This window comes from Meriones unguiculatus, chromosome 3, assembly GCF_030254825.1.
Source record: "Meriones unguiculatus strain TT.TT164.6M chromosome 3, Bangor_MerUng_6.1, whole genome shotgun sequence".
NCBI classification, from domain to species: Eukaryota; Metazoa; Chordata; class Mammalia; order Rodentia; family Muridae; genus Meriones; species Meriones unguiculatus.
The window spans coordinates 8,437,941-8,451,550 of record NC_083351.1 but is presented as its reverse complement, the minus strand read 5'-3'; the positions used below and the strand labels follow the sequence as shown (position 1 = coordinate 8,451,550).

General features: G+C 51.2%; 1 long non-coding RNA gene across 1 annotated transcript; it reads left to right on the top strand.

Annotated features, from left to right (window-relative positions):
- Positions 1-3,631: 3,631 nt before the first annotated feature.
- LOC132652721 (uncharacterized) lies at positions 3,632-7,353 on the top strand. The gene is made up of 4 exons (XR_009590292.1): positions 3,632-3,770; positions 4,583-4,745; positions 5,374-5,555; positions 7,077-7,353. It is a non-coding gene; the product is annotated as an uncharacterized LOC132652721 (long non-coding RNA).
- Positions 7,354-13,610: the final 6,257 nt, after the last annotated feature.

The window sequence follows — 13,610 nt, the reverse complement described above, 5'->3', positions numbered from 1 at the left end:
GGAGTCCAAGGGCTTCATCTTGCTGGGGGTAGGCAGGGGAGGCTCTAACCCTTCTTTACCATACCAGACTTACTGGCCTGCTGCCTGCTCTTTGTGGGAGGCCGAATGAAGAGAAGCCATCTTGGCTGTCCATCCAGACCAGCTGAGAGCAGGGAAGGACGCAGGGCAGGGGTGGGTCTGGAACTTAAGGCAATCCATACCTGGCTGAGCTCCAAGTCTTGGTTCAGTGGGACCTTGAGCTTCACCTTAACCTGAATTTAACCTTTGTAAGCCTCAGTTTCCTCATCGGAAGGATGGAGCCTCTGAGAGAAAAATCAAAAGAGAAATAAAAATAACGAACTAACATACTCAGCTCTCCTAGGTGTCCATTAATAATAAATGTATTTCTCATTACTTTGCGATAACAGTAGTGAGTCTGTGCTTGGTAGGACAGATCCAGAGCTACGCGATGAGCAAGGAAACAAGTCTAAGAAATGGTACAGTTGGGATTTGAACCCCAGGGTCTCATCGCAAAACCCCGCTTTTAACCCCTGGTCTCATGTCTTTGTGAAGAAGCCATCCATGTGATGACTCACCAGCATCTTTACCTGGCCCAACCTGGATACTTCCTGCCACGTCTCAGCCATGGCATTGCCTTCCCTGCCGGAATCTGAAACAACTCCCAGCTCAACTGCAGCAGGAGGGACCAGCAGGTGGACTTCCAATGGCCTTCTGGGACGTTCTGTTTAGAGTGTTGGCCCCAGCCCTGCCAATACACTGCGGGAAGCTGTAGAACGTACTTCTTGCACTCTCTCTCTCTCCCCCCCCAATCCACCTTCCTTCCTTCCTTCCTTCCTTCCTTCCTTCCTTCCTTCCTTCCTATTTGCTCTTCCTCCCTGTTTTTCTCTGTCCTCTCCTTCCCACAAAGTTAGGACCTTGGTGGGACTAACAAGATGACTCAATAAAAGCATTGCTGTGTAAGCATGAGGACTCAAGTTCAAATCCCCAGTACCCATGTAAAAGGGTATACTTAAGGGCCTATAAGGATGGTTATCTGTGGGCAGATAGGGTAGGACAAAAGAGTCAGGAGGATCTCTTGGGCTTACTGACTACCAAGCTAGCTCAGTTCTCAGCAAGATAGCATAAGGGAATAAAGCAGAAAATGATAGAATAAAAGCACAGTCTTCCTTTGCTTTGTGTGTGTGTGTGAATGCATGCATACACATAAATAAAATTATGTAAACCAAATACCTGGTACATATTGTTCCAATCAATAAATTACCAGATCCCCTTACAATCCCCCAGCACTCTGCCCAACTCCTGCAGGGAGGTAGAAAAAGCACGATGCCAGTTACCCAGGCTTGATCCTCATTGGCTACAGGGGGCTTGGGTTGTGTCCCTTGTCACATATAAACCAATGATAGTAGTCAGAGGATGCTCTGATAGACAAAGTTGGAGTCTTGGGTTCTGTCCCTTGCAGCCCATGGACTGAGAGCTGGAGATGGTGAGAACTTTGCCAAGGAGAGGGTGACAGGATGCTAGTTAGCACAAACAGTAGTTGTCCCCAGAATGACTGGTGGTGCCCCCCCCCAGCGCCTTGCCCCTGGCCTGGGGAGTGACAGACAGTTGGCTGAGTTCCTGACAAGCAGTCTGGAGTTCCCAGGACTTGGACTGACTGGCAGTTGGCTAGCAAGGTGACAGGCAATTGGCAGGCTCCTAAAGACGGGCGGTCAGTTAACATCCTGGTGGGCAGTTGGCAGCATGGTGGTTGGCAGTAGACCCAGCCTGTCTGTCAGCCCATCACTGCTGCCCTGAGGAAGAGAGGGAGAGGGACTCTCTCACCTCCCCACTCCCAGGCTGTCATATGGCGTCTAGTCCACTAGTGGCCCTGGGAACAGCTTTTCCTACTACCCAGACAGAATAGCTGCATAGGCTCTGAAGCTTTTGTCCTTGTTTGGTAGCAACTACCACTGCCTAGCAGGGCAAGAGGCTGTTTGGGGCTTGCAGTGTCTTCTGGGAGCCATGGGCCACCATGGTCCCTGGGTGGAAGAGGTTAAGAAATTTTGGAAAGGGTCCTGATTTATCTCTGAAATTTTTGTTCCCAGGGACAGAGGCTAGCCTTGAAAATAGGCTGCTGGGATGTGTGCTAGGTGGGTGTGGGGAAGGGGTGTGTGTGTGAGAGAGACAGAGAGAGAGAGACAGACAGACAGACTGACTGACAGCAAAACAGACAGACACAGAGGTGCCAGGGTAGCTCCATGGAAGAACAAAAAAGGTCAGAACAGCTGGAAAGAGGACCATGACCACAGATGGAGCCAGCTGAGAGAACCCTGTGGACCCAGGGAGAGATTCAGAACCAGAAAGAGAAGAAGGAGATAGGGAAGGGCCATAGCCAAAACTGTTCCGTAGAGAAATCCTAGATTCCAAAACTGACTGTGAGGAAACGCTCAAACCAGCAGAGGGAGGTGACCTGGGCCAGGACTGGAAGATGGCTAAAACCAAATGGGATTTCATGAGGCCAGCATCACGGTTGTGGCCCAGCTCATCTGCACTAAGAGCAGAGCTGAGAACAGAGCCGGGGGAGGAACAGCAGGATGGCTGGAGGCAGACAGAAGCCCAGAGCTTGGAAAGATGGTCAGGGTTGGCTGGTTCCCGACTGTAGTGGAGATAGCAGTTCCTGCTTCTAGACAGAAAAGAATGGGTCCATTCCCTAGGGCCTCTGTGTACTGGGACAGAAGGGAGACACGCACCCCTTCCCACAGGGTCCCTTTCCTACCTTTTCTCATGGCGGCTGGAGGCCCCTGTCTGACAGACAGAGATCTCCAGGAGTCAGGGAGTGACCATTGGGCAGAGGCCCCCAGGAAAAGGAAGTACTGTTTGTGACTGTAGACTTGAGCCTCTGAGGCTGCCTTCTCTTTGATACTACACTGAGATGGGGTCACCCTGCTATGACTGAAGACTCTGGTGAGGTGGCCATGGGGTCGCTCACTATGTCCCCTCCTTCCTCCAGCCCTCCCTGCAGCCTTCCAGAATACAGATCTAAATGCATGGCTCCCTGCTTGGAACCCTCAATAGCTCACCATTGCCCACAGGACAGGCCCTTTCCAGCTCAGCCCAGACCATGATGGCTCCACAAATTTTGCTGAATGATCTTCCAGAATTAAAAAAAAAAAAAAAAAAAAAAAAAAAAATCTCTGGGACAAAGCATAGAAAGAAACCTTTTATTCTTGTCCACAGGCGGACATGTGCAGTCTCTAGTCACAAAGCTCTAGTGCACACAAAGGTTTGCAGAAAGAGTTATTGCAGATTGTGTTTGTTGAGGGGAGCACAGAGCTGTGTACATCTCTACCTCCTGTCGTATAGAGAGGCTCTGGTTAAGATTCCCGTGGCGGAACATTACATAGCGCTGAAGACAGATGGGTCCCTGCCATACACATCAATACAGATAAAGCTCAAAACACAATACTGAGCAAAAGGAACTGGAGACAAAAAGACTCTTCTCAGAACGGTTCAATTCATAGGAAGTTCAAAACAGGTCTAGTGACTATCTTTGGGACTGATATGGCCAAAGTCCTAAAGGGCTAGGGATATTTAGCAAGAGGATCTTGAACCACAGCCACCCACGTGACACTGACTGGGCCCTATGCTTAGGACCAACTATACCTCCGACCTCACTGCAGAGAAAACAAGCAGAAACCTCAGTTCATCCAGATTAGGAATAGCACACAGCTATGGAACAGAATGCCTGGCTAGGTGTGGTGGTGCATGCCTTTAAGTCCGGCAGAAGAAATGTGAGTTCAAATCTCAGAAGCCCATGGGGGGGGGGGGTCTGAGATGACTTGTTGTCTAGGCATGAAGGGGCCCCCAGCAGCAGCGGGAGGGGGGTGTGTGTCTCATCTGTTAATCCCAAGGCCAGGGAAGCTGAGACTGGAGGATTCCTGGGGTTCCCTGGCCAGCCAGCCTAGCCAAAGGTGCAAAGTGATTGGATGGAAATAGCCCCCCCCCCCCCACAGGCCCACAGGAAGTGACGCTACTAGGGGGTGGGGCTTTATTGGAGGAAGTGTATGTAGCACTTTTTTTTTTTAATTCTATTTTATTTGGGGGTATTTACAAATCTACCTCCTTTTCTCCAATCCCCCCCAACCCTAGGTGGGAGAGAGAAGGTTAGTGGGGAGAGAGGGCACAGACGCTTTTACATCTCCATGCTGTTTAGATGAGTGATGGGTCTTCGGGGGCTATACCATTCTCTGTCAACGGCAAATGCAGCCAGCACTCTCCTCCAAGCCGCTGCACCCCGAAGCATTTCTCTCTGTCTGTCAGCTCCAAACTGCCACACAATCTGTCTCTCAGGTCTCTCCAAACTGCTGCACTCCACAGGCCAACACTGCAGGCCGCCTCATGCGTTCTCTTTCTGGGCTCTCAGTTTATATCCTCTAGAGCCCTAGACCACATCCCTCTCCCTGCAGCAGGGTAGAAGGCCGCTACCAGCTGGCAAAAGCTGTGCCCTGCACTGTACAAAGTATAGCCCAACTAAAACCCCACACTGGGGATTCAAACAAACCGTATTTATATAACATAACTGAGCTGTTGTTGTTTTTTTAAGAAACCGAAACTTGCATTACAAGTGTGTCACCAGGGTTTTCTGAAGCTCAAGCCAGGCCCAGCTGATCTGGATGTAGAACTCTCAGCTCCTTCTCCAGCACTGTGTCTGCCTGCAGGCTGCCATGCTTCCCACCATGACGATAATTGGACTAAACCTCTGAACTGTAAGCCAGCCCCAATTAAACGTGTTCCTTATAAGAGATGCTACAGTCATGGTGTCTCTTCACAGCAATAGAAATCCTAACTAAAACAACACCCAATGTCGACCTCTGGCCTGCACACGCACGTATACACACATACATGTACAAACACACATACACAGAGAAAGCATTCTTGATATCGCTTGTTGGCTACAGAGAGGTGTGTGCCCCGTGCCTGGGAGGTCCTCTTTACCACCACAACAAGCCATGCTCTGACCACATGCACCTGTGCACGCACAAGTCAGAGCAGGGAGTGGAGGAAAGGCCTCGGAGGCCCGGCGGTGGCGGGGACAGGACAGTTTGTCCTTTCTGTGTCTTTAGTTTACCGGTTGCTGGGAACATGTGACCGTCCTAGCTGCCAGACAGATCACTACAGGAGAATAAACGGGAGACAGGAAGGTTCCTAGTTTGCTCGTTACTGGGAGAAACACCGTGGCCAAGACCAGTTCGGGGAGGAAGAGGTTCGCTTGGATCACACTTCCAGGCCACAGTCCATCACTGAGGGAAGCTCGGCAGGGGCTCTAGCAGGAATTGAAACAAGTGGCCACAGAGGAATTTGGCTCCCTGGCTCATGTCCACCTTTCTTCCACAGCCCAGGCCCAGCTGCCCAGGAGATGGTGGCATTGCCCACAGTGCTCTGGGCCCTCTCACACCTGTTAGCAATCACAAACATGCTCCACAGCTATGACCCCAGGCCAATCTGATGAGCACAGCTCTTCAATCCTCTCTTCCCAGTTGTGTCAAGCTGGCCACAGAGATGGGCTGTCAGAGAAGGTGAGTACGGGCCTGATCACACTGGCTAGAGGGGCAGGGTGATCTAGGCTGTGACAATAATGAGGAGACCTAAGGTGCTGTCTCGGCTCCCCAGCTTGTCCCCTTGTCACAGCCTGGATGAAGAAGGATCACTACTGCCAAGACTGCACGCACCCCTCTTTCATGTGAGAAAGAGAACAGGGACTGGGCCAACAGGATGACGTAGGGTCAGAGGACAGCTGTCAAGGCTAGCCCCCTGAATTCAATGGGAAGGTCCCACATGACAGAAAGAAAACCAGTCCCCACGAGTTGTTCCCTGACCATCACACGTGTGCTGTACGGCATGCACACGCTCACCACATACTGTAAATAAGCAGAATAGGGTGAAAACAAGGTGAGGTGGAGAGGGAGACGCAGAAACGCGGGTCTACAGGGCCTGCTCCGAGTGACCGAGGACAGATGGAAGTCACAGAAGGGAAGGAGGCTGGCCTTGCGTCTGACACCAGGCCCGAGCGTCCAGCTGCAGCCCTCGGCCAGGATGACAGATGGCCACGAAGGAAAGGTCACCATCTCCAGGGCCATTGTGTTTTTGGTGAAGGCAGCGGGTGGGACATCTTGTAGGCCTCGGTGGATGTCTGGCCTCCGAGGCCCCAGACCTCGTGGCAACTGGACTTTATTTTGGTTACTAAAGATGGGGAGAAGACCTCGGCTATAAATAACTGCTGTCCAGGCAGCAGGCCTCTTCCCTGGGCAGCCCGAGGGCCCCAGGCTGCTTCAAGGCCAGCATGTTCCTGACTGGCCACAGGCGGGCTGAGGGATAGTGGTGGCCCAGGAGCCCAGTGGGGAGGCGGGGGAGAGAGTCAAGGGGTCTCGGGCCTGGGTTCAGAGTGAGGTTAGCCAAATAGTGGATAAATTAAGCAAAGGAAACAGACAGCTCCCCTCGCAGCGAACTTTTCACCCAGCTAACCTGCTCCTCACCCACTCTCAGGTGGCGGTGGCGGCTCCCACCTCGGGGCTGTCACCTCTCCTGGGGGAATTGTCACCTGCCTCCTTCCCGAGTCCCCCACCCCCACAGGCCCAGGTGAGAATCTGAGAATGAAGGCCCCAGGAGGGAGCAGCTGCCTCATTTAACTAGTCGGTGGGCTTCCCTCCCTCCCCCAAGTTCACGGTGGGTAGGACGGCCTTGGCTTCCACTCTCACCACCAGGACGGGGCCAAACAAAACAGGTGGGCTGTCTCATTTGACGTGTGGCATCTTCCAAGCTCAAACCCCAGCCGTTCTCGGCTTCCAGCTTTGACACCCTCTAGGCCACCCACTTTCTTCCTGAGCAGGGGAAGAAGCTAAGCGCACTAGCCCCAGATCTGGGATCCTGACACAGAGAGGCTTGTCCTCAGCTAGGGCGCCTCCCTGCACCAGGTCCTCTGGGCCACCAAGCCACAGAACCTGTGGCAAACGGGGGCCTGTGTGTCAGGGCAAGCTGGCATTACAGGCTCCTCCTGGGAAGGAAGGAGAGAGGCATGCTAGTTAACCTTCATTTTCAAGGTTACTGGATTTAGAGTCACCACAGAATCACACCTCTGGGCGTGTCTCCGAGCATGATTCTAGAAAGCTCTGACTGAGTAAGGAAGACCACCCTGAATGTGGTCGGGAATATCCCAGGACTGAAGAAGAGGAAATGGCGCTGGACACCAGCATGCATCACTCTCCGCTTCCTGACGTCAGAGGGATAGGACCAGCTGCCGTGCATGCCTGCCACTGTGCCTTCCAGGCATGACAAACTGCCTGGAACTGTGAGCTGAAATAAAGCCTTCCTGAGGTTGCTTCAGGGGTTTTTGTCACAGTAAGGAGGGGCCTGCAGAACTGCTGGAGGGGACCCCCAATCCCCACTGTCTCATCACCAGCGCGCCCAGCCTAGCTTCACGGAGGATATGGCACAAAGTGAGCTGGGCTGTGGTGAAGGGTGTGCCCATCCGGGCTCCAGAACATGACCTGTTGACTCATTAAAGTAGGGTTGTGGGGACTGTGGCTGGGTGACTGCAGTCCTAATGATAGTGGCTAAGTGAGGAGCTGGCCAGGCCTGCTTATCTAGAGGTAAGGGGCAGGGGCTGAGGCCAGGGTCACGAACTTGGCTCTTCAGCTTGGTCTTTCAGCCTTAGGCTTCTCAGCAGAATGTCCACCTCACATCTCTCGGACAGGGCTCCATCTCACAGGGAAAGCCCTTCAGGAGGATGGCTGTTAGGATGGAGCAGCCAGCTCTGCCACTGGCATTTGTGACAGACACTTTTCTATCCTGAGCACAGTTCAGTCTTCTGGGAAATGGACGCTTAGCTCCAGTCTTACTGGGGTGGGAAGGAAACACAGCAAACAACTGCCTGGGACATCCCTATCTCGAGAATAGATGAAATAGGAGAGCTGAAGACCCAGCCTGGAGCTGGAAAGAAACTGGAAATGCTTGGCTTCCATCTTCACGGTGGAAGACTTCCAGATGCAGCCAGCGCACCTGGGGTGCATGAAAGCCTGAATCTGTGGTCACAGCCGTTGCCTGGGACTGTCTCCTAAAGGATGCTCCTCAGTCCTGGCAGGGCTAAGATCTTTGTAAGAAGGAGGATCCTCTCCATCCCACATCCCTCCCCCCTCCTCCTATCTGGTGTCCCTAGTTCTTTGATGGAAGACTCTGAGATGCTACCTGTGCCTCTGCAGAGCAGAGAGCCATCTGTCCCACCTCTCTAGTCAGGGGTTAGACAATATAAAGAGCAAGGCCACTCGGGCTGTGTTCCTGAGGGGGGCAGGGCAGCACAGGCCAGCCCTCTTATCTCTTTGCTCCTTGGGGGTGGAAATCCTGTAGGCCTGGGGACAGGACCTGTTGGGAGGGACTCTGCTTATCACCTGACATTCACAGGCCATTGCCATGAGCTTGGGCTGCAAGTGGCTTTTGGACAGAGTGTGATGATTTCTGGGCTTTTGGGATTTCACAAACTGCCGTTGCTCCTCTGCTCCCTCACATGAGCTAAAGTCTGCATTTCTGATGATGAGTGTGGTGATCAGCCCCAGGCTTACTGTACACTAGGCAGGTGGGTGGCCTACCTCTGAGCTCCGCCCTAGCTTTAAAATGAATGTTGAAGTGATTTGAGATATGATTGGCCCCCTCACATGAGGCGTCCGAGAGGCTCTTCCCAGCCCACCTCATTCAAGACGCAATGTTCACAGCGTTCTCTGTTCAGTGTCAGGTGAGAGAGAGCAGGGGGGCGGGGAGGGGGGGAGGGAGAAGTAGTCTCACATTAAACTTGTGTGACCCTTTGGAAAGCGCTACTTAAAAACAAACAAACAAACAAAAAAGGGACCATGTGGACTGGGGAGGCAGATCAGTGTGTAAAGAGAGCATTTCCCAGGCAAAAATGAGGACCAAAGTTCAAGTCCTCAGAACCCACCCCAGAGCTGGATGCAGCAGCAGCATCTGTAATGCCAGTGTCCATACCACCAGTGAGATGGGAGACCCTGGTACGCTCAGGAGCCAACCAGCCTGGCACAAACAACAGCAAAGAAACTTTGACATAGGCGATGAAAACTTTGACACAGTGGAAAAGCCAAGATCCAACACCCAAGTTTCTCTTCTGACCTACACACACATACACACACTGTGCTCACATATATGAACACACATATACATACATGTGCACATACAAAGACTTTTTTTTAAGTAGGTCATATGGTCAGTGAGGAAAGGCAGTGAGGAAAGGCATGTTCTCTGGAGCTGGACCTGTCATCCAACAGTGGGATTTCCCCTGTGGACCACGACCTTTCTGCTTCCCCTGTTTCCCACAGTTCCTGGGCCAGGGGCTTCCCAGAGCAGATGATCCATCCACAGGCTCATTGTTTCAAAATACTTTTCAGTATTATTAAAGAGACAGCGTTGTGACAAGAAAAAGGGGAAAATGAAATTAGGTACTCACCAGTTCTGAGAGAGCCAGCACAATTTTCCTGTCCCCTCATGGCCCTGCTGAGAGCCGGCAAATCTGGGCATGGCTACAATCTTCTTCTTTTCATACTTTCTCGGTTTATCATTACTACTGCGATGATGATGATCCTGCTGTTGCTGTGTGATGGGTGGGTAGCAGTGCGCATGTAGAGGTCAGAGGACCACTTTCAGGAGTCGGCTCTCTCCTCCCACCTGTGGGTTCTTCAGATTGAGCTCAGGTCTCAGGCTTGCACAGCTGAGCGTCTCGCAGCCCTATAAATTCTTTTCTTATTTACTTGTTCCTAATATGCACGTGTGTGTGTGTGTGTGTGTGTGTGTGTGTGTGTGTGTGTGCGTATGAGAGAGAGGGGAGAGAGTGTGTGCCTGCATACGGAAGCCAGAGGCAGCCTGTGATGTTTCCCTCCTCAGGGACACTGCCTAGTGTCTTTGGGACAGAATCTCTCATTAGCCTGGAGCGTATCACTTCAACTTAGCTGTCTGGTGAGCCCCAAGATTTCCCAGTTCTGGGACTGTAAATGTGCACCCCCTTGCCTGGCTTTTTACATGGGTCATGAGGCTTTAACTTAGGTCCTCTTGCAAGGCAAGTGATATACAAACTGCTCAGTCTACCAGGAATGGATTTTAGTTTTGTTTTATGTGCAGATAGCAATATAATAGTACCATATTAGACAAGAAATTTTATAAACACAGACACACATTTAACATATATTCACACAATATATTCTTATCACAGTATCTCCTCCCCCAGCTCCTCTCACCTCCCCACCTACCAGACTACATGCTCCTCCTCTCTTTCTTTAGAAAACAAACAGGCAAACAAACAAAAATAATAAAACCCAGCCAAACAAACAAACAAACAAACAAACCCATGAGAAATACACACATATACACATATACAAAAACAAAACCAATAAGAACACAAAATTGGAAACCATAACTATATAAGCAAAACACAATATGACAGAAAGAAAGAAAGAAAGAAAGAAAGAAAGAAAGAAAGAAAGAAAGGAAGGAAGGAAGGAAGGAAGGAAGGAAGGAAGGAAGGAAGAAAGAAAGAAAGAAAGAAAGAAAGAAAGAAAGAAAGAAAGAAAGAAAGAAAAAGAGCAAGCCCAGCGGGATAGTGGTGGCATACACCTTTAACACCAGCACTCAGGAGGCAGAGGCAGGTGGATCACTCAGTTTGAGGCCAGCCTGATCTTCCCAGTGAATTCCAGGACAGCTAGATCTACATAGAGGAAACCCTGTCTTGGAAAACAAACCAAAACAAATCAAAGCAAGCAAACAAACAAAAACGAAAACAAAACAAAAAGAAAAAAGCCCAAACAAAGCAATATGGGATGAATAAAAAATCTACCAAAATATATCATTGATTTGTTGGCTGTTGATTGCTGGGCACAGGGCCTAGTTTTAAGTGTGGTTTGTATGCCCAGTGAGACTTCACTGGAGAAAGCTCGTTTTTTTTTTTTTTCCTTTGCAAGCAGTTGTCAATTGGAGATAACTCCTTGGTTGGAACTGGGAGCTCCTGTCCCCTTCTCTCTTCCGGTGCTGGGATCCTGTCTGGCTTGAACTTGTGCATGCTACTAGTTTCTGTGGCTCCGGGGTGTCTCAGTCCTATTGTCATTCATCCCCTCTGGCTCTTACAATCCTTCCAGCTCCTCTTCCCCATAGGTAAATACATTGTAGCCATTCTCCTCTTGCATGCTGCTCTGTAGCATTTGAATACAATATTGGATAGCTTATCTTCTGATGTGTGTTCCCCATCCAACCCCAGAGATGTCCTGAGTTCTGTTAGAGTTACACCCCCCCACACACCCATCTATCCATTGATCAAATATCCAACAAGGGTCTATCAGGTTTGGGAGTTACAGTGGTGACTAGAACACTGCGGTCCCTGGACAAGGCTGGTGGAGTTTGTGGGTGTGCATACAGCAGGGTGTATAAGGACACGTAAGCACTGGATACACGGCTGCCTGTCTGCTGGGACCTCCCGCAAGCAGAGACCTAACCCAAACCCTTCCTGGCTTGTTGCAGCCTGACATTTAACATGTGACATCTTCTTGGGCAGATGCCGGGGAGCCCAGCAGAGCCTGATCTAGAATGGAACATGGATTATTCTGTCTAGTGCAGCGAGGGAGTCAGTGAGGGAAGGCTTTCACGAAGGTGACAAGGCCACGAGGGTTGGAGGCTGACAGAAGGAGGAAGAGACTCTGGGAAAGAAGTTTCAAGGCCACGCCACAGACGTGGGGCTGGGCACCAGGCCTCTGAGGTCCAAAGTCCGCTTTTGTCAGTTGGCTCAGAGTTTGAGATTCAGCCCATCCTCTGAGGCCCCATCTGCCCTGCCTCATTCAGGTATGTCATCTTTTGTCCAATGAGGAGGGCATCACTCCTGAAGGGCAGATGCTGGAGCTGGAGGTCCTGGGCCAAGAACCAGAAGGACCACATGGAGTCCCACTGTGGCTGTGCTACTCTGTCTGACCTCGGCTGGGACTTGGCCTCCTGCCCTTTGGGAGTTCACAGAGAGGTGATCTCGCCTCCAAGTAGAGACTGGTTCCCTCCCTCTCCAGGGAGGCCTGGGTTTGTAGACCGAAGCTCCAAGGAATCAAATAGCTGGGACTTTTGTGACTGTCCTATCCTTGGTGTGAGGCCATAGGGAACCCTGTGGCAGAGGACATACCACGGCAGTGCCTCCAAGCTGAAGGGGAGGGCGTGCTTCCCTCTGTGGTCCCTGATTTCTGTGACGTCTGGAGAAGAGCTTAGAGTTCAGGTTCGCTCACCAGTAGAGCCATGGGAGTGGCTTCTGGACTATAGCCCCAGGTGGCCCGGAAAATGTCACAAACCATGCTCTGGCCCTGAACCTCTGGAGGTATCTGGGGCTGTCCCCTTTTCCCAGAAGGAAGTTCCAGCCCATCACTCAGGACCTTGGAAATAGTTTTGTGGTCTTCAGAGCTATGTCCAGTTGGAATCACTGTCTCTGCTCTGCACTACACTGGACAGCTAGATATCTCCGAGCCTCAGTTTCTCCATGTGTAAAGTGAGTTTTCTCCCTAGGCTGTAAGATGTGGTACCAGTGGAGAGCATGTGAAAATTCCCGGTTGAGATGGTGATTTGCTCTTTGGAAAGTCAGTCCAAGGGGCCTGCAAGATGGCTCAGTAGGTGACAGGGTCTCCTGCCAAGCCCGAAGACCCAAGTTTGATCCCTCGGATCCCATCTAGTAGAATGAGAATTGCTAGCTGTCTTCTGAGCTCCACATGTGTGCTGTTGCACTAGTGTGTGGGCATGGGCAAACACACACACACACACACACACACACACACACACACTATATATATATATATATATATATATATATATATATATATATAAATCCAATAAAAAAAAATAAAGTCAACCGAGTTGTGGGTGCTGGAGAGATGGTGATTGCCAAACAGGTAAACTGAGACCTGTGTTCCGACAGTGCTTGGTTTGCCAACAGTTCTAATTTTAATCCTCACAAGAACCCAATGAGGGAGATACCGAATATAACCCTTTTGTGGGAGAAGACTCAAAGGTTTAGCAGGGTTGAGAAACTCACACATAGCTGCATGGCAAACGGAAGGCCTGGCTGACTCACCCACAAGTGGGCTCAGAACTGCTCAATGCCTGTAAGAGGAGGAACGGGCTGAGGAAGTGTTCCATTCTGGACCCTGAAGCTTGCAACCTCAGAAGGCCCCAGGATGGTTCCAGAGTAGCTCAGGCTCCAGCCCCCAGACCTGTCTCTAGAAGCTTGGCGCTGGCGCTCAGGAAGCAGGGAGGAAGGCCAGGCCCCTGGAGCTGCCCCGAGGAGGGGAGCAGTTTGGCTAGCCAGCCCGTGGGGCCAGGCTCCTTTGTTGCACACTGACAGGAAGGTGCGGCCACCACACACTTGAGCTGCCAGCTCACTGCGGTCACTCAATCCATCACCCAGGGTGGGGGCGGCAGGCCCCCGGGCTCCTGGCGGCTAGGCCTGCAGTGTTGTTTTAGTCTGACTTGGGCTGTGAGATAAACGGGGCATGAACTGGCCCCTTGGCAGGGGGTCAGCCCCTTCTGCCCTCATTAAAGTGCCAATCAAGAAGAGGAATGGA